Genomic DNA, 19098 nt, shown 5'->3' on the forward strand with positions numbered 1-19098 from the left:
ACATATATTGATAGCTAAAGCTGTTGAACTTTGACCAGTCAGGGACACGGATTTGGTTGTGTAGTATTGGTAGTTCCCATTTGAATTCACAGAAGTGCAGATTGTTTGAAAACTGATAATGAAGAAAAAATTAATTACACTACATAATGTTGGTGCAGTCCTTTGTCGCTAAAAGCACATTCAAGAACTCATGTTCAGAGTGTTCTTGAACGCGCCACACAAGTTCAGTTTGAATGTAAAATAACAAATAAAATAAAAACTTCAGCTTATACAAGTTAAAAGTAAAGAAAACCGCCCTCCTCTCAAAAGACTGAGTTTCTAAACAGCACTTGAATTGCAGAGTTTGCAGAAATTTCCGTTTACTTCTCTGGTTGCCACAGTGTATAGGCTTGTGTGGGTGTTCTGTGGCATGTTCGTGTGTGCTCCCACACACAGGATGGCAAGGTGCAGGAGCGAACAGTGATTGATTGGGTTTCCACAGGCCTCCTGTGTGTTCATTTTCACAATCCAGTCCGTGATGCGGGTCATCCCAGGAATCAAGGGCCAGGACTGGATCACTGTAACATCCCTTCCTCCGACCCTCAGCTCTTTTTCTAGTCGCTTGTCTAAAGATGAAGATGGATATGCCTTCTTGTCTCTGACAGCATCCTCACTTATCTCTCTCAGAAGGAGCATGTCCTGCTGTTCTCTGCCAGAGGCAATAATGTTCTCTTTCATTTGATCCCTTGTTGGTTGCCTACGGTATCCTGATGATTCCAGATCAGAGATTTAAAGGCTAACGTATAAACAATGAGCATAAGTACAGTCACACTTCAGGTTAATTCAGTAAAATGTCAACAATTCTCGCACAACTGAGTGTGCAAAAATCATAACATTTGACTGATCCATCCCCCGACAACAGCCTTTATTTGACAATTAAACCATGAAAACAACCTGAAGCCGAGAGATAAACCTTTTTTAAGTCTTTAGATCCAACTGAGGAATTGATCCCACTACTCTCAGTCTTATGCCGGACACTATATCCCAAAACTCCGGTACCGATCTGCGTCCAGTACCGGCTTAATATTAGGGTTAGGGAACAGGTGTGTTGTATTTCTTCAAATACTCCAGGTAAACTTGTTCACCTTTTGGTACATCTCTTTAGGGGTTGTCCCATCACCTTTAACTGATCCACAAATTTGGTATGGGTGATATTTTTACACCAGATCTGAATGGGGACTAGGTCAGGAAGACCCAGACTTGGACCCCTTGTGGTTTCATAGTTCGGCAGTCGCATGAAGGGTCTTACTTAAGGGCCCACAATGGATGAAGCTCATCGCACCTCCTGGGAAATGAACCCTGGTTTTTCATGTGTCTGTCCTGCATGCAGCCAACCGACCCATCCAACCGATTAAATAAAAATGAAATATATAAAATAGAACAAAATTCTACATTGGTTTAATTGCCTGTGCATGGAGACATCCCCCTTCCAAAGTTTAAAGTAACTGGGTGCTATAGTGTTTTTAATGCTTCTTATTAGATTTTCTTCTTACCTCAGATAGCAGTGATTAGTAGGCAATAACAGGCTTGTTCCACAGTTAAGTCATCAATCCACTCAGAGTGGCAACGATGTCCATGACAACTCTTTTTTCCTCTCTAAACTCAAAACTACACAATGAACACATTCCCTTTGCTGAAATCAGCTGAAATAGTGAACGCATGTTAAAAAAGTGGCACTAAACCTCATTAAATCTTTTGTTCAGTCTTGTTAGGATACTAGATCAATGAGCCTTTGTGAGAAACTTGTCCGAAGATAATCATTACACTTAAAGCTTTTGTTGGAAAACTTTCACACTAGACAGACCTCCTCCAGAGCTTTCCCAACAGTATCATGCTTTCTCTGTCTTGTTATTTGAAGGTTACAAACTGCAGATAAGCATGGTAAAACTCCATGAAATGAAGCAATGGGATTACATGTTCCGTGCATTAGCTTGGACCAGTCCTCTGAGAAAAACATTGCACTTGTTCACATCTGCTTTTCATTTTTTTGCGCTTTTTTTTTCTTCTCGTTAAACCACAGATGACAGTTTGTCAGTGGAAAATTACAACATATCAATTCAAGGGTATAAAGTAACAACTTTACCAAAGGAAATTGTCAAATGGTTCTTGAATGTGTTAGAACTTTAATATCTCTCAATAACTAACAGAGTTTTCCCTTCTATAGTTGTTTCCTTTTGCCTGAATTTGACTAGACTAAACCTGAATATGTCAGAAAAAAAAATAGTTTTGGAACCATGTTATGCCTTAATCAATAGTGCCCTTATGGATGGATACAGTCTGTCTGTGGGTGAAAAATGGTCAAGAGTAATGCAGTGGAATGTGTGAAATTCTAAAATCATGGACAACCTGGTGATCCCATAGGGTAAAAGTCTTCTTGCACATTTTTTTCTATGGGCATGCTGCTGGTGACAGTTTGTTTTTTTAATTTATTTTTTTATTTTAATTTTTAAACAAGAAAAACAAAAAAACAAACAAAAACAAACAATGCAAATTATCCCACAAACGATCTCAAATGTCACAAAAATGTTCAGTTTTCGAAAAAGGGCTTAAAAGCTTATCAAGTCCAAACCTCTTCGTTCTTATTCAGACAAAATTAAATATACGATTATTACTTTATCTATACTGAGTAATAATAACACATAACAAAATCATTTTGTTGAAAAGAAAATCATAACATTTTTTTTATAGTTATTTATACACTAACACAAATATATACATATAACATTTATTAATTATATCACCCTTAATGAGTGCTTTTAATCTATTTATTTTTGTAGCAAATTTGAACACGTCATAGGAATACTTCATTTCTTTCAGTCCCTCCAAAACCTGCAAACTGCACCATGAGCCTATTAGTGTGGTGTCCTTGTGCACCTAGTGCACCTTTTGTGCTTTCAGCCTGACTTTTGGAAAAGAGAAAATTAGACAATCAAAGTGTACTTTGTGTGGACATTCTACAGGCATTCACATATCACCTGCAGACTCCATACGTGTACCATTTGTCTATGAACAGTAAGGAGCCACTATTGGCTGGAGTGTGGCATAAGGTAATGAAAGCGTATGAACGTACCTCATATGTGCGTGTGACTCAAGTTTTCCTTACAAATACATCACAAAACACTTACCACATGTATGACAATACTACGTTCCATTTCATGATGTCCCTGGAGGTGGCCCTATACGAGTCTCAAGGGAAACTCCTGTGCTCCCTTTAAGATGCGGCCGCACCTGTCTATGACCTTCCACAGGCCCGAACACCCCCAAACCCTTGATCAGTAATGAGTCCAACCCAGTTCGCTTATATGTGACTTATCAGTGGCAGTCTTATATCCCCTATCAGTGTGTTCAATCGCGTACTTCATCATTACCATACAGGTTTGTTGGACAGATTGGACACAACTGAACCAGTTTCTGGTTAGATTTAGAAGGTAAAGAACCTCTAAATCAGGGGTGATTAGTTGCATAGATCCGGACATTGCCCAGAACATAAAATGTCCTGTTGACCACCAGGAAATAAGACACTTGTGCTGCTCCCCCCCATTAGGGCCCGTGACTTAAATCAGCCAAACCTGGCCTTACCAAGTGGCATTATCAGATATCTGCAATGGTTTATAGTACGAGAAGTTGAGTGTGTTAAAACATGAAAATCATGGAGAGCACTGGACCCTGAGAATCAGCCTGTCTCTCCACTGTCTCACTCATTATTTATTGCTTATGGTAGCAAATGGCACAATATTCCTTCATAAAAATAATTTTCACTGTTTTGGGAGAACACAATTTAATTATTGATTTGTCATAACCTGAAACACTTTTTTACATTTTCTTTTATTTTTTACGATAGTGTCAGTTCATGAAAACTAGACACTCAAATGTTAATGTAAAAGGCCCAAAGCTGCATCTGAGGCAAAACCAGGTCAGCACATCCACTCACTTTGAGAATGGGCAGTTTTGGTTGAAGGGTCCTACTAATCTTGAGTCATTTGTGTCACAGGATGATCTACAACGATGTCCTCTTCACAGCATGGCTCAGAAACAATCTCCTCACAAAAGTAGACCTATTCTATTGCCCCTGCTATCTTTAAATTGAAATATTGTGATTATTCCCGTGGTTCAAGGGAGGCAAGCTGTAATGGCTGGACAAATGATGTGGAAAAGCAATAAAAAGCTTCTCCCTGGAGACTCTTCAAGCTGGCCAAGTGACACAAGCCATGAGGGATATGAGCTGCCGATGTGTCTGTGGAGTGTTATCCAAGTTGTAGTGAGCTGCTGCCTCACAGCCATAGATCTGCACTGCTTAAAGGGGATTTGACTAAACAAATGGCAGCATATGGTAGATGAGAGTGAGAGGAGCGAGTGGAGAAAGGGGGATGTGGAATTGTTTTCAGAGAAAGAAAGGGAGGGTGTACTGGTGTTGTTAAGGGGGTGTCCATGTGTCCCTACCCTCCTCAATCTTTCATTATGTTGTCACACTCTAGTTGTGTGCTTCCAGTAACACTTTAATTAGCCTCTATGCGTTTAATTGTGCATGTGAGTCTGCCAGCTTCTTTTGCTGCGTAAATCTGTCTTGTTTGTTTTCTTGAACTCCAAGGATCAGTGTTGCTGCAGGAAGCCATGCATGCCTTCTAGATTGCACCTCATTTTTTTTTTTTACCTTGTTCTATGTTTTTTTTTATCCACTGTTATTAAAAGTTATGTTTATGTGGATCACACCTACCACCATAGGTGTGGCCTTCTACACAAATGTGTAAGAGCGACTTTTAACCTTATTTCCGCTGTAACTAAAGCTTTTTTTAAATGATAGATACTAACAGGGCTTCTACAACCCAAACCGCTACAATCTGCTTATGTCAAAACACAATTTTTTTTTTAACAGACTGGATGCTGTAACTGGCATAAATTCCATTCCTAACAATTACTACAAACATTTTCTTGGTTAAAGTCATATACATGTATTAATTCATTAAACAAAGCGAGATTTTGACGTCACCCATAGAAAATGCCTTATCTTCGGCTCTTGTGAAATCAGGCCAAATTCGTAACTGGAGCTTACTGATACTGCTGCCGCCATTTTGTAACTCGATGACAGTGATTGGTCCAAAGCCGTTCTGAGTCACGTTTTCAGAGGAACTACAGTTGCCAATCATGAGTGAGGTTGTTGGAAGTCCACACCCCTTCCACTGAAAGCGGGCTCGGGAGAAGCTGTCAATCAAGCGAACGAGGTGGAGTCAGCAGACACCACATGCTTTTACTGAGGCATCTGATTGGTCAGTTTATAAATTGAACAACTTGCAATGAAGAAAAAATATGTTAAAAAAAATAGTATTGGAAACAAGATGTTGAGAAGAATGTATGAAAGCAAGAATGGTTATGCTGGCAAATAAATTGACTGAGAAATTTCTGTCTATTTCTCTATAGAAATCTATGGGATTTTGGCTTTTTGGAACCAGCAGATACCTCCTATTTGAAACACGAGGGGGGAAGGGTTTATATATCCAGTGAGTATATATAGTCAATGGTTAAAATGCACAAAACAATAATATCCTACAATCAACCTATTTGTTATACAATTGTTCTCAACATTTTTATATTTTAGTGCCATTTATAAAATAGCATAAGCCTTTATAAGAACATTTAAAAACAAGAAAACTGTAAAAGTTGTGGAAAAATGACTCAGGTTATATTCAGACATTTTTACTGGGTTCTGTTGATCTATCTGAAAGCATTTTTTTAAATAACCCTAAAAAGGATGATTTCATTTTATCATTACATTAGATTAGAAATGGTTTATTTCAAGCAATCATAGATTTCCTGAAAGGGAGTGGGAGGAAGCCAACTTATATAATCCCACCCTGGCTGGACCTTACCATTTCCTTTACATGTATTGTTTTATATCTTTCCAACATAGATTCAGGTTAATAGGAATCCTCAAGTAAGAATAAATCAACACACGTCTGGGCATAACAAAAAAATAAAATAAAAAAAAACCAACATAAACAACAAACTTTGTACACAAAGATTCTCAGCTGTAAAGACCCGCTCTGATCATCTTTAGAGCTATTTTAAACGTGTTCTCAGCTGTCCTTTTATAATAATAAAATAAAAACTCTCATTTTCTAGGACATAGTTTCTGCAGAGCGGCATTAGTGAGGCGCAATCCCTCTTGCCCTCTCCATTAGAGGAGATAGATTGTCCTTTCGACGTCACAAATACAATCCTTTTCATATTGGACTTTTTCGTCTGCACCTGATTTACAACGATTTGAATAAAGAAATGCTGTTTTTATCGTCATTTTCCGTACATGTGTCCTCCATCATGAGAAAAATGCCACAAGAACATGTTAAAAAACCCATTTTCATTGGAGTAGGCCTTTAAGAAAGTTGTTTTTGACATCTGATTTTATGTGTTTCATGTTATGAGAAAATTTTGGGGGTTTTCAAGTGTTAAACTGAATAGTTAAAGAATTTTAGGCTTTTTTGTATGTAAAATCAGTTATTTTAATTTAATTATCTGTTAAATTAGATTACTATTTAGTGCAGTGCTTTGACTGTTTACAAAAGGATTTGACCCTAAAAATTATATGCCCCTATTCCCAAACCAGTGCACTGAACATTTCCACCAAAGGAAGAAACAGCCTGTAAAAGTCTCATCTTTGTCAAAGGGTGGAATAAAAAATGTTGTTTTAAAGGCTTAATGTGCTGGGTGTCTGTTTTCTGAGTCCATATATCCGTTGAAAACACGTGACCTGGAGGATAAAGTCCTCTCCCACTTTGTCAGAAAAAGAGAAGCTATCAAAGCAGTTTTGAGAGTCGTTCTGATTCTATTCTTTATTGCAAAATAAGAACTAGACAGTTTGCTGGCAGGATGGGGTTCTGCAGCCTGGAGCTAACAGAAGCATCAAACCACAATTGTGTGTTGCCATCTGTGTGTGTGTGTGCTTGAATGTGTGGCTGTTTGGAGCTGCTGCGGTTGCTGCTGTTGCTGCTACCTCCACCACTTGCCTTCGTCTCCTCCCTTCACTGGCCTAATCAACAAAACAGCCTCAGCTGCCCCTTCGGATCCCCTGCCAGGGTCCCTATCATCCTCTGATCAAATATTAATGTGTGATACTGAGCTTGCTCACTAATCCAAAGCCAATTAATATTATCTGTCAATTATTTACAGATCCTGAGGTGTGGAGGCAGATCCCCAAGGACTATATCGGCCAGGTTCAGAATACATAATTAACTTCCTCTTTTGCACCCCCCGACCACCTCAATCAGAGCCCCTCTTCATTCCTTTTACTCTTATGTTTTCCTTCATTTTTTTCCCCTCTCTCCTTTCATCTCCTCTTTTCCTTTTTGTTTATGTGTGCCTTTTAAAGTCTAAATGGTTGTCTTTTTAGAGGTTCAGGGTGAGTGGCTCAGGATGCTTCCTGGGCATTAGCATTTCTGATATAACTGACATTGCAGGATGGGGGTGGAGGGGGAGCTGTGCTCTGCCAAGGCTTTGTGTCTGACTCTCACACAGTGCAGTCAGGGGATACTCTTATTAGTTTCCACCACCGATGCGCAACAACATGACATATGTTTCAAATCCGGAAGCTCTGTGATTTGGGTTGTTAGCTCCAATCACTTACATCGTTATTCCAATGCATGCTGGAGCTGTTTTTTCCTTGACATTTTGTCTTCTTAGAGGTGGCCAAGCAAGTGGGAAATTGAACACGAATTCACACACACATGCGCATAAATCATCTGTGATTGGGCGGTTTTGTTTGACCTGAACTTTGTTTTTTTTGTTCTCTTTTGATAGCTGTGATAGACGCTGTGGAAATGGTGCTTTCACCCCCAGAAGTCTCTATTCCACACCACACCGACGTACTGCTGCAGCCTCGGCATGTTGCAGTGGATGCAGCTGTTGATGCAGGGAGTGTTGGGGCTTGGGGAGGCCTGCTGGTGCTGGTGGTGGTTGTGGTGTTTGGGCTAGTGGCTGAGGGGGGAACTGGCAACGTGAGAGGGAATGATGACAGCCGGTCGTTTGGATCCCTTGAGCCAAAAATCTGCCTCTTCAGCCGAAACAGCGAGGAAGAAGAAAGCAGGCAGAAGAAAGGCGGGATGAAAGGATCTGCACTGTTCTGATGGTGCGATTTGTGCTGAACTCCAGCAACTTTGACCTGCCGAGGCCACTAATTGGTGGGCTTGGTGAGGAATTGCAGAATACTGAGGTTTATGCCCATTCCTCTGTCTTCCCGTTTTCCCCAATCTTTTACCTAATAAATTGATGAGCTGCTTGCGCTCGTTAAACTGTTTCTGCTAACTAGCATTATGGTATGTTCACACCAGGCCAAGAAACACATGTTCAACCAACCACTTCTGATGAAAAGTCTATGTAAATGCACACATATGTGGATTTCAGGGATTTTTATATCTGTTTTGGGCTCTACGTACAAAAGGGGCAGCTATTGAACGTGCTGAAGGCTAAACCAGTTCAACTTTAGCCTATCAGGAACTTGGATTTGGTAGTGATGAATAGACCGCATCCCTTTTAATCACAGAAATGCCAACCAGTTAAAAATGAATCATAAAGGAGATTTTAATAATCACAGTTTGTGCATCATTGGAATTATATGACATTAAGGCACATTCCCAATTCTTCCCTTCTCTCTACCCCTACATTTAGCCCTCCAAACAGAAAGTTATGGAAAAATAGTGTCTCCAAATACGGACGTAACTTTAGCTCAATGATGTCACCAATAGTCGCTGGTATTCTCTTATTTTTCAGCTGTTTACAAGAGCACGTCTGCCACATACAGTTGGAAGAGGCTTAGTGCGAAAGGTCAAAGCGGTGCAAATCTTGCAACTTTCAGCTCTATTCCACTATACAAGACTTAATTTCAAAGAATTCCGATGGGGCACATTCCGCAATTAATAATGTCTCCTTCATAATCACATTTACAATGGTTGACACTTCCATGTTTTGAAAAAGATGTCATCCTTACAGCACTACCAAATCTAACTCCCTGATTGGTCAAAGTTCAGCTGTTTCGCGTTTTAAGAGTCTAAGTTCATCTGGTTGAATTTTTAGCGTGTGATTAGTGAACGCCTGATCTGTAAGTATAATTTCAATTCAAATCTATTTATATAATCCAATTACACAATACAGTTGTTCTAAACGACTTTTACACCGATAATTGTCCAAAAACATGAAATCAGTCATAAAATATAAACAATAGCTAATTGCTAAACATATAAACTAAACAGGGAATAGCCCATGATGAGACTTAAAAACCTCTGTAGGGTTGTGTGAATGAGAGAGTTTTTATAGAAGCCTGAAATGCAGATTTACGTGTTTGCATGACTTTTCACTAAAAGTGGCGGCTTGAACATGAGTTGCCACGCCCTGTGTGAATGTAGCTTGACGCCGGGCTCACACAGCTAGTGTTACAGCTCTGATTCAAGTGTGTTTAAATATACAGTCTTCATATAACTTAAATGTGTGAGAGGGAATCCCATTGCAATTGATCACGTTCGACCTGGCCTCTGCGGCACTCCGAATCCATTTCGTTGGGTTCAAATTTTTGCTGGACGCCTCAGCTGAACTCCAGCGAATAAGAGGGGGGTTTACTATACCTCCTATATAAATGGGGGGTTATCGCGTGAACCTATGTGAGTTTGGAGTTTTGCTAGGTCGCCATCCGAGTCTGTAGCTGCAGCTATCCAGTAGCCAAGCCATCTGCTGTAGCTACACCTGGGCTGTAGCGCTTGCTGTGTGAGTTTAGGGTTAGACTTCATCAAGTCTTTTCTCTAATAAGGATGGTTAAGCCCCCCCACCTCCAATGTGAGCAGGAAGATGGCTTCTACTCGTTAGCTGTGCCTTTCCAGCTTAGCCTCACCATTCCGCAGCAGTTTAATCTGATATGTAAATGCAGTGTTTGATCCAAAGCGATAGTGTGACGGACAGAAATCTCTAGCTTCTCTGCCTTTCCTGTGCCGGTAATTAAAACAAAGCCTGTTTGAGTTTTTCCCTCTTTCATCCCCTTACTTCCCTCTCTGTTTTTCTCTCCTTTACCAGCGCTGCCCACTGTCTTCATTTCCACACATTTCACTCCTAACATTAGGCAGCTGCTGCATATTTTTCAGAGCTGATGCTGTAAAGCACGCTTGTCACACTGTAACCATAATGTTTGAAGCTGGGCTCCTTTGAAGTATCTGACGTGGGGCTGTTTTAACAGGAAGGCCAGTGGTGGCGGGGTGTGAGGGTGGGGTGGTGGGGGGGTATTCAAATGACTGGCCTCTAGATGACAGAGCCAACCAACTGCGTTATGAATAAACAGCAGCTTGATGTGTTGCTTTGCGCTGCTCTTTGTTCAGGTGTTGATATCATGTTCCTATCACACTGCCTGTTAAATGACTGAAGGTCACTGGTGACTAGGAGATGAGATCCATTTAGCTGAGAGACTCCCAGCAAGTGCACAAAGCCAGTCCTCCTGAGGTGTTTGTGTGAATGGGGATGATTACCACCGAGTCCTTAAATCCATCTGAATACATATTTGTTCAGCAAAAAGAAAGAAAAGAATGATTGGGTTATTTCAATCCTGGTAGATAAATAACATATTTAAGTGTAAATGAACTCCAAGCAGAGTGAGGGCAGGAGGAAGACTCTCTTAAAAGGAAAAAAAACACCTCAAAAAGAAAGCTTTGTTCCACTGTTATGTTTGAACATGTAAATCTCTCGCTTTTAAGAATTCTCACTAATCCTGAGTGGTATTTGAAAACGTCCCCTTAAAAAAATTTTTTTTTTCCACTAAAATACTGCAGCTTTGACTAGACAACTCTTTTGAATTATACTTGTCATGGGTTATTATTACTTTTTCTTTATAAAAATAGCAGTCTGAGAACACAAATTGAACAAATGTTGCTGTATTTTTTGGAAAAAATATATTTTGTTTTTGGGGACATTCAGCAAGACATCACTGCAGTGAGTTTCTGCCATTTTACATCAGTTATTCCAGTCCAGTTCTGAATTTATTTTTTATAATAAAGGGTAACCAAACAGGGAATAAAAAAAAAATCCAGTCAGAGGGGCGGGGCTGGGGGGCGGGGCTGTTATCATTACTGGAGCTGCAGATCATGACGTGAGACTTCTGAAATTTACATGGTTTGACCCAACGAGATGTATCACTAGAGAGGACATGCAGGCTTTTTACTATTGTTCAAGATATGTAAAGAGCGACGCCATATTGGACTGGTAGAAAAACAATGAGACATGTTTTAGCAGACACAGTGAAATGACCACAAAATGCTTGTAAAAAGGAAAAAACATCATCAGAAAAAATTATTCTTAGGTTATGGTAATAATGTTTTTGTGTATGGTTGTGATTTTATTCAAATCTACACACAGAGTAAGATTTACACAAACTGTTAAACTCCTCGGTCTGTGCTTATAAAGGATACCCTTTAATCTCACTGATGATGAGACAGAAAGACCAAACCCAGATGTGCCTCAAGCCTTAGTCACAACTGCCCTTACAGGTGGATATGGGCTGCCGGTCGATAGAAAATGAACAGACCTGTACGGGATACACAGGAACTCACACCAAATATCAAGGCCAGTACAGTGACAACGTTCATGTACATTTATTTTCTACTACACAAAAGTTTAAGAAAGGGGAAGTATATGAGACACAGGTGTCTGGTCCTATGATCGCTGATTTTGTTTTTAAAATTATTAAAGATAACTTTATTCAATACCATTTATTTAAGGTTGAATGTATTAGTAAATATTTCAAAAGCAATGGACTATCCCATTGTCTTTTGCTGTGTTTCATGTGCCCTCTAAGACAGAATGGCAGCGCCTCTAAAACCATGAGCTCACTTAAATTTGAAAGACTTCTAGATTGTACAAATAATTTAATAGCTGCAGTAGTTTCTATTGATAGTCAAATCATTTTTCTTTTTTTTTTTATTAACACAAAGATAAAGATCACTGAAAGGAATTGTTGAAAAGCAAATGTTAATGCAAAAGTAAGCGTTTCCACAAACAACCAGTGACGTGCAGTCAGGGGTGGCAGGTGAGGCAGAGCCTCACCAGCAAAAGCTTAAAAATTCACAAATTGCATAAAATGAAGATACTTTTTAAATTAAAAATAAAAATCAGATATTATATTTTTTCGACATGTCTTTATGATTGGCTTTTTCTATGTGGATTTTCAACGTTTCTGTGTTTTAAAAAAAAGCAGCAAATTTAAGAGTTTCCTGTTCAGGTATAGGCCAAACAGCACTGGGTGAGGCAGCTGTAGCCCCAGCCTCACCAGCACCACGCACACTGACTGTAGCTACAGCTGACGCATGTCTGTTTTGTTTCGGTCTTTCTATCATCACAAAATACGCTTTATTTTAAAATGACCTAATTTGCTTATCTCTCGCCTTGTGTCTGATTACATTGATGCCAATTTGTGAGTCATTTAGTACCCATGCTACGAGCCAGGGGGCGCTGGTGAGCCCAGAGAATGTGACACCGCAGCTAAAGAATAATAGAATTAGCGGCAGCAAGTCAAGTGCAGCCTCTTTAATATTGTTTAGCATCATTTTATAAATGGAGGATTCCATCTTTAACCCTCTAAACTCAAGAATTTGTTTAGACATGTCACTGGTAGTGATCTTCATTGGGACAGAGAGACTTTTAACTCTGAAAAAAGAAAAGGAAGACTTCTACAATCAGGTTATCCATGTTTTTCTTTAGAAGGAGCAGCGCACAGACTTCATTCATAAGTAAAAGTAAGTCAGTAATAACATTCTTGGGGATTTTCTTTCAATGGTACGGTTTGTAAACGGAAGAAAAATACTGAAATGAAATTTTAAATAACACATTTTAACTGTTGTCATTGGAGAAATTGGATCTCGACTCCTAAAAAGCTGAGTTACTCAACTCTCAAAATAGATAAATTACTTTTTGTTATGTATCATGATCAGATTATCCACCTTTGTTGTCTTATTTTTTTTTCAGCAAGTTGCTTACATTGCTTTAAAAATATAAAACCTTTTACAACAGCCTTTAGAAAGTCAATGTTTTATGATTCTTCTTTATATTCCAGGTATTTGTTTGAGTGAGAGAGCTAGACTGAGCCTTGAAGAGCCTCCTGTTCATCACACGTTCTGCAGGCATTCGCTGCCAAAGCACTGATGACTCCAAGGATGATGGCGTGCCATAAACTGTGCAAATGCCAGTGTGTGGATTCAATGTGAAACCTGTGCTTGGCTGGAAATATTCCTTTCAGATTCAGATCTCTCCACCAGGTTCGCACCTCCTTTGTCCTGCAATGCTGCTCAGAAAGACAGACACTGCTGCTGGTGCCAGTGTTTTCTCGGTACCCCCTCCAGGGGTGTCCTCAATGCCAGTAGAGAGGAGAAACCGGTGACTTTCTAATGAAGTTTGGGGAAGAGCAGATAACAATTATTTTGAAATATTGCGTTGTAACGTTTTGGCAAAAAGCCTCCTCAGTGGCAACAATGAGCAGCTCTTATTCTGGCACAGCAATGACAAAACAAAAAAACACCAGACACATTTTCAGCACTGTTGGATGCACCAGATGATGTGGAGCATCGTGAATGAATGATGGCCTGTGAGTGTGAATGGGTGTGTGATTGAGGCCCTGCGACAGACTGGCGACTTGTCCAGGGTGAACCCTGCTTGGGTTTCCAGTAGTTCAGCATCTGTTATATTTCTGTCTTTTGAAATTGAACGGTTGCCTTCTATGTTTTTGCATTGTCTCTGCACTCCTTATGCTTGTCTGGACAGTCAACACTGTGTTCACAGATCCACAGTATTATATTTTGATATGCAAACTGTTTAAAGGATCTCACATGCACGACACCAGAAATATAACTGCTGGACTGATACATCACAGAGTCTATTTTTTTATTTATTTTTTTATCTGGAGAGGGATTCTTGGCCTGACAAGATCAGACAGTTTGGAACTTGTGAAGGAGACTTTGGGCATGCTGGTTTTACTCTCACTATGTAAGGATAAGTCTGAAAGGAGAAACTAAGAAAGATATTTAACGGCATTACAGGATTGGTGTGAACAATGGAAGAGTGGGAATGTTAAAAAGAGGTGCTCAGGAGCCCTGAAAGGCGAGTCAAGCATACCAACCCCTCACCGCAGCCCCCAACTGGCTGCATGTTCTCTTGCTAAATGGCATGCTGAATCATAAGAACATTTCAAAACCCAATGTAACACTATCCTGTTTATAGCGCTACACATACCAATCCAGTGACTAACCATGTAAAAGATGACCACTAAGTCCAGTGTTGCTCCTTGCAACAGTTATAAAAAGTCCTCTGTAGCAGTGGTCCCCAACCGCCGGGCCTTGGACCAGAACCAGTCCGTAGGACTTTTGGCACCCAGCTGCACAAAGAAACTGAACACAGTTTATTCACCATCTGATTCTAAAGGATGCTTATTTTTGAAAAATAGTTATTTTTTCCTGTAAACACAATCAAATGAAAAATTGTTTAGTCCACTACATAAAAGGAACAACATTTGACGTCACCAGATTGTCTCAAAGGGGATTTTCTTCTTTGAAAAAACTCACTCTGGACTGCAGCCACTACTGGGTAGCACTAACATATATTTTAATGGACTTCTATGAATGTGTTTTAAGGTCAACCTGTAAAAATATTTTCCACCAGTTTAAGTATTAGCTTTAAATCTAGCAATGTTGCACATTTTCACTTCGTTTCATACAGCTTAACAGGAATTCTTACCATTACACTGCTTTTGTGAATTTCAATTACATTGCAGTCTTTTCTAAGATACATCTAAATGTAACAATTTAAAAAGTGTGTATAGGGGGGTTACATAAACATCATTGTAAAAATGAATGAAAGTCCATTGATCTCATTTCATCTGAGTCTTTCATAAAATGTCAATGACAACAGTGTGAAGAGCTGAAGTTCTTAGTGCCAAGTACTGCAACTGAAAATTTTCAGAATGGAAAAATTAGCAGTTTAATCCTATAACCATTCTATGATATCTGATAGGGATTTCTGAGACTAATATCTCATAAGAATGATCAAAACTTTCCTTAAAAATTCATTGTCTATATATTGTGGTCCATGTTTTCTGACCTGCAGTTTATCATCATTCCACTAGGGGCAGTAGTGCTCATTTCAAAATGGCTGCTTCCATTAAATCTCAAGCTCACTTTTGGCTGGAAACGTTTTGCTAGATTTCTAACCTTTATGCTGAAAAACAACATATCCATTGGTAAACTACTACTTTATATATTGAAAAACAGAATTTTTTTAAAAAATAATGAATTCTTTAAAATACAGTTACATGTTAAAACATGTGGATCAAATTTGAGACAGATATACTTATAAGGTGATTTTTCCTGAGCGCTTATATTAATATTTTTGGATCTTAAACTAATATTGTTGTGAACAAAGACTCACCAAATCACCCAACTTATCAAAATTCACAATTCACACTATCTATAACTATTTAAAAATAGTTTTTTCACCCTTTTTTGTGGATTTCTTTAAAGGGTTTAAAACATGTAGTAGTTCTATAAAAAAAGGAAGAAAACAGAATTTCCTGATAATTATTTGATGTAGTGGACTTTGCAGGGTGAAATGATAATCAAAAACATTTAAGATGGGGGCAGGGGGGCAAGAGTGTGTCCATTTCTGCCTTGATATTCCACACCTCAGATGTTTGCATCTAGCTTTGTTAAACTGATATCTTATTAATTTATTTGTCTGCAGTCAGCTTAATTTAATGAAAGATTGCATTTGGAGGGGGGGAACACTTGGCAACATATGCTGCAGGGACCTGCAGCAGAGGCGAGAGCGCCAGCTGCAGCAAACAGACAGGATGTTACAGCAGACGTACAGACACAACTCACCAGCCTGACACGCAAGTAAAATACAGATTTATTAAGCTTCGATATTGTGGGGAAAAAAAAATCACATTAACAGTGTCCTAGATTGGGAATGTAAACGTAAGTTTATAATTTTAAAATGTTCTTGTTTGCATTAAGGCCAAAAGACACTAAAATTGCAACAACCTAAATAGTGATTATGTTCAGCGATCTTTCGCAAAAAAAATCTGTGCAGTAGTCGTTTAGAGCTTTGCTTTCAGGCTCCATTGCAAGCTGTGTTCTGCTGGCTACCCCCCCTTCCAAAAATAACCAAACACGGTAAGCCGCTCTGAGTCTCATCAGTACGGCCGCTCGGCTCAACATTCTGGATCCGATTTCTGTCAGGGTGGCACAAAGCGAGGAGATGAAGCTCAGCTGGGGTGTGAGGATGGGCAGATCTACCACTTAATACCACCTTGTGTTTTGGGTCCTGAGAGGAGCGCCCCCACAGCTGCCCTCCCTCATGCCTGTTTGTCAGTAACTGTCGATAAGTCTCACAGTCTCGTTGCTTTCATCGGCAGTGGAAGAAAAGGCTGAAATAGGATGCTTCCTGCCCTTTAACACGCCAGAGGCTTCGTTAAGGGAACCTGTGAAATCAGTTTAATAGGCTGACATCACCCCTGGGCCTCCCTGACCCAGGCCTCATAAGACCCTCTCGCTTTTTTCTCTCTCCCCATTTCTTCATCCTCTTCCCACTTCTCCACCTAGTCTAATTTTACTTGTGTGAAATCTCCTCTTCACTCTGCCATCTTTCTGTTTTCTCTTCCTGCTGCTGCTGCATTTCACTCCTGTTTTTTTTATTACCTGTTTCTTTATTCCACTTCCAGGTTGCTCTTTCAATTTCCTTCAGTCCTTTTGACCTTCCAATATTTTGTTTTTTTCTTTCTCTTTTTACAATCTTTAAATCCGTGGCTGTCTTTCTTCTCTCCTCTTAAATCCTGATTTTTTTTTCTTTTGCTTCAGCAGCAGCGTTTTGTAGTCAATCTAATGGCAGATGGCTCTATTTTTCACCCAGCTGACCTTGATGAAAATAGAGGAGCAGGCCAGTCTGAGGACGACCAAGAGTGTGCCTGAACCTACCTGACACTAGTGAATAAAATATAGCATTGGCTTCCTGTTGGGGACGGCTGCTGAAAGGGAGATCACCCCGCCGCCTTATTTATTCCCTTTTCCTACCTCTTCAGACGCTTACGGCGGGTAAGTGACGTTAATGTGCATACCGGCTGTTTGAACCACCGACCACAGGTCAGCCACTTTAATAGATAGGTTCAAACCTCTCTCAGAGGAATAGCAGCCCGACGCCTCCATTAATGTAGAGCAGGAATGTAGCCATAAAACAGTACTTCCTCATGTAATCTCTTAGTGGGTTTCCTGGGAAGCAGCAGGAGTTTTATCCTCTGGAAAATAGAAAAACAAATTGTAGCAAAATTTAAAATTAATCCAAGAATTATTAAAATCAATTCATCACAATTCAGGAGTTTGTTTTGAAATGTTAGTGATACACTTGTAGGTGCTCTTGTTGGTGGGGTTGCTTTGTCTTTTCCTCTGCTTTTTTTTTTTGCATTAGTATTTATGTATTGTGAATATTTTGTCTTTTGGATATTGTATGAGGAGTGAGTGTTCCCTGGGCTCGGTGTGTGTGTGAGTGTGTGTGAGTGTGCTGTAGCAGTCCTTACTCTGCCAGGATTGTTATGGCTGCCTATGGCTGTAGGCAGGCCTTGGGGGAAGCAGGCCCTCTCCTGGTGGGGATAAAAGCAGGAGGCATCTGGCTCCAGCGGAGCTCCAAAAACTAAAAGTAGCCTAAGATCCCCTTCTCCTACTTTAGCCAAACAAGCTGGACTAATCCCAACTATCAGGGGATGCTCTGTCAAAACAAGCAGCAGGGCCCTTAGGCAAGCCGATCCACTGAGCGTTGAAGGGCTGCAGAGAAAGGGAGAGAGGGAAGGAGACGCTCCCATTAGCATAATGCCTCTTAGTAGCGAGCTGGTGTGTTGGCCTGACAGCCTGCGCACAGGGGCACAGCATCTCACAGGGGGTTTGGGCTCATAGACAGGGCAGAAGGGGCAGTAGGGGCAGCACTGGAGATGTGGGAGCTTTCTGGTTTAAATCAGCAAGGGGCAGAAACCAAACCCAGTCTGCTGATGGCAGTTCCTCTCCCCCCCTCTCTCTCTGTGATATCTGTTCCTCTAGCTTATTTTTAGCAGCCTTCATCCTCTGAAGCAGGTTGAGTCCTCCTCTCTCTGAATATGTGGGCTTGTGCCCTCGGCTCGCTGTCGTTCACCCAATTCACCAGCTACATCACTACCTCACATAGTTATTCTGGTGGTGCTGTGTTGTGGCTACTAGGAAGTAACTAGGAATTCATGTCAGGGACGCACAAAGCAAAAACGGATCATAAACCTAATTGCATGCAAACTATGAGTTTTTTGCAAACTCATCGATTCTTATTGACAGATCTTTATGACTAATGCATGCGCATGGATCTGGAATACAGGACGAGTGGAACTTGTGCGTTTAAAATTTGCAAGTAACGTGGTCTCATTTGGTCACAACTGTGAGTCGTTTAATTTTGAATATGCAGACAGGCTAAATGAAACAAATGAGCTAGCTGACGGTGTTATAAACCCTAATGGGAACATAATGGGGTTAGCTTAGGCCAAGTAATAATGAGTATCAATATAAGCAGAGTAGCCCTTTATTAAAGTCTTACATCATCTGTAAGACATTTCATTTGAGAGGATGCTCGCTGACAGTGTTTGTGTGGGTCTCTATGCAGTGTGGTGACTATTGTCTAATTTTCCTGTTTTTATTTTATTGTGACCCAAGCCAATCGTGTCATTGTTTTCAATAGTAGTTACTGAGTAACAAACATAGACACGCTATTTATGATTTATGACGCTCAGTTGGAGGCCACATCTTAACTAAAAGATCTTTTTAAAAACAGGAAACCCTGCTGGCTGTCTCCAGTCCAGTAAGCCCTGCTGGGATTGTACTTGGATGGGATCCAGTTGATTATCATTTCAGCCCACTGTCACTCATAAGGAGGCAGGTTCACAGGCCCAATTATCTTTGAAAACCCAACCATGCAGGCTGGCTGTGATCAATGAGGCCAATGCCAGCGTCGATATGCTCCGAGTCAAGCCCATTGATCAGAAGATGC

General features: G+C 40.2%; 1 long non-coding RNA gene across 1 annotated transcript; it reads right to left on the minus strand.

The window, feature by feature from the left end:
- Positions 1-16807: 16807 nt before the first annotated feature.
- On the minus strand, positions 16808-18380 carry LOC118599105. Its single transcript, XR_004948395.1, has 2 exons — positions 17615-18380; positions 16808-17335 (listed from the first exon to the last, which is right to left on the minus strand). It is a non-coding gene; the product is annotated as an uncharacterized LOC118599105 (long non-coding RNA).
- Between the last annotated feature and the right edge of the window lie 718 nt (positions 18381-19098).

The sequence above is a fragment of the Oryzias melastigma genome, linkage group LG9 (assembly GCF_002922805.2).
Source record: "Oryzias melastigma strain HK-1 linkage group LG9, ASM292280v2, whole genome shotgun sequence".
Lineage (NCBI taxonomy): Eukaryota > Metazoa > Chordata > Actinopteri > Beloniformes > Adrianichthyidae > Oryzias > Oryzias melastigma.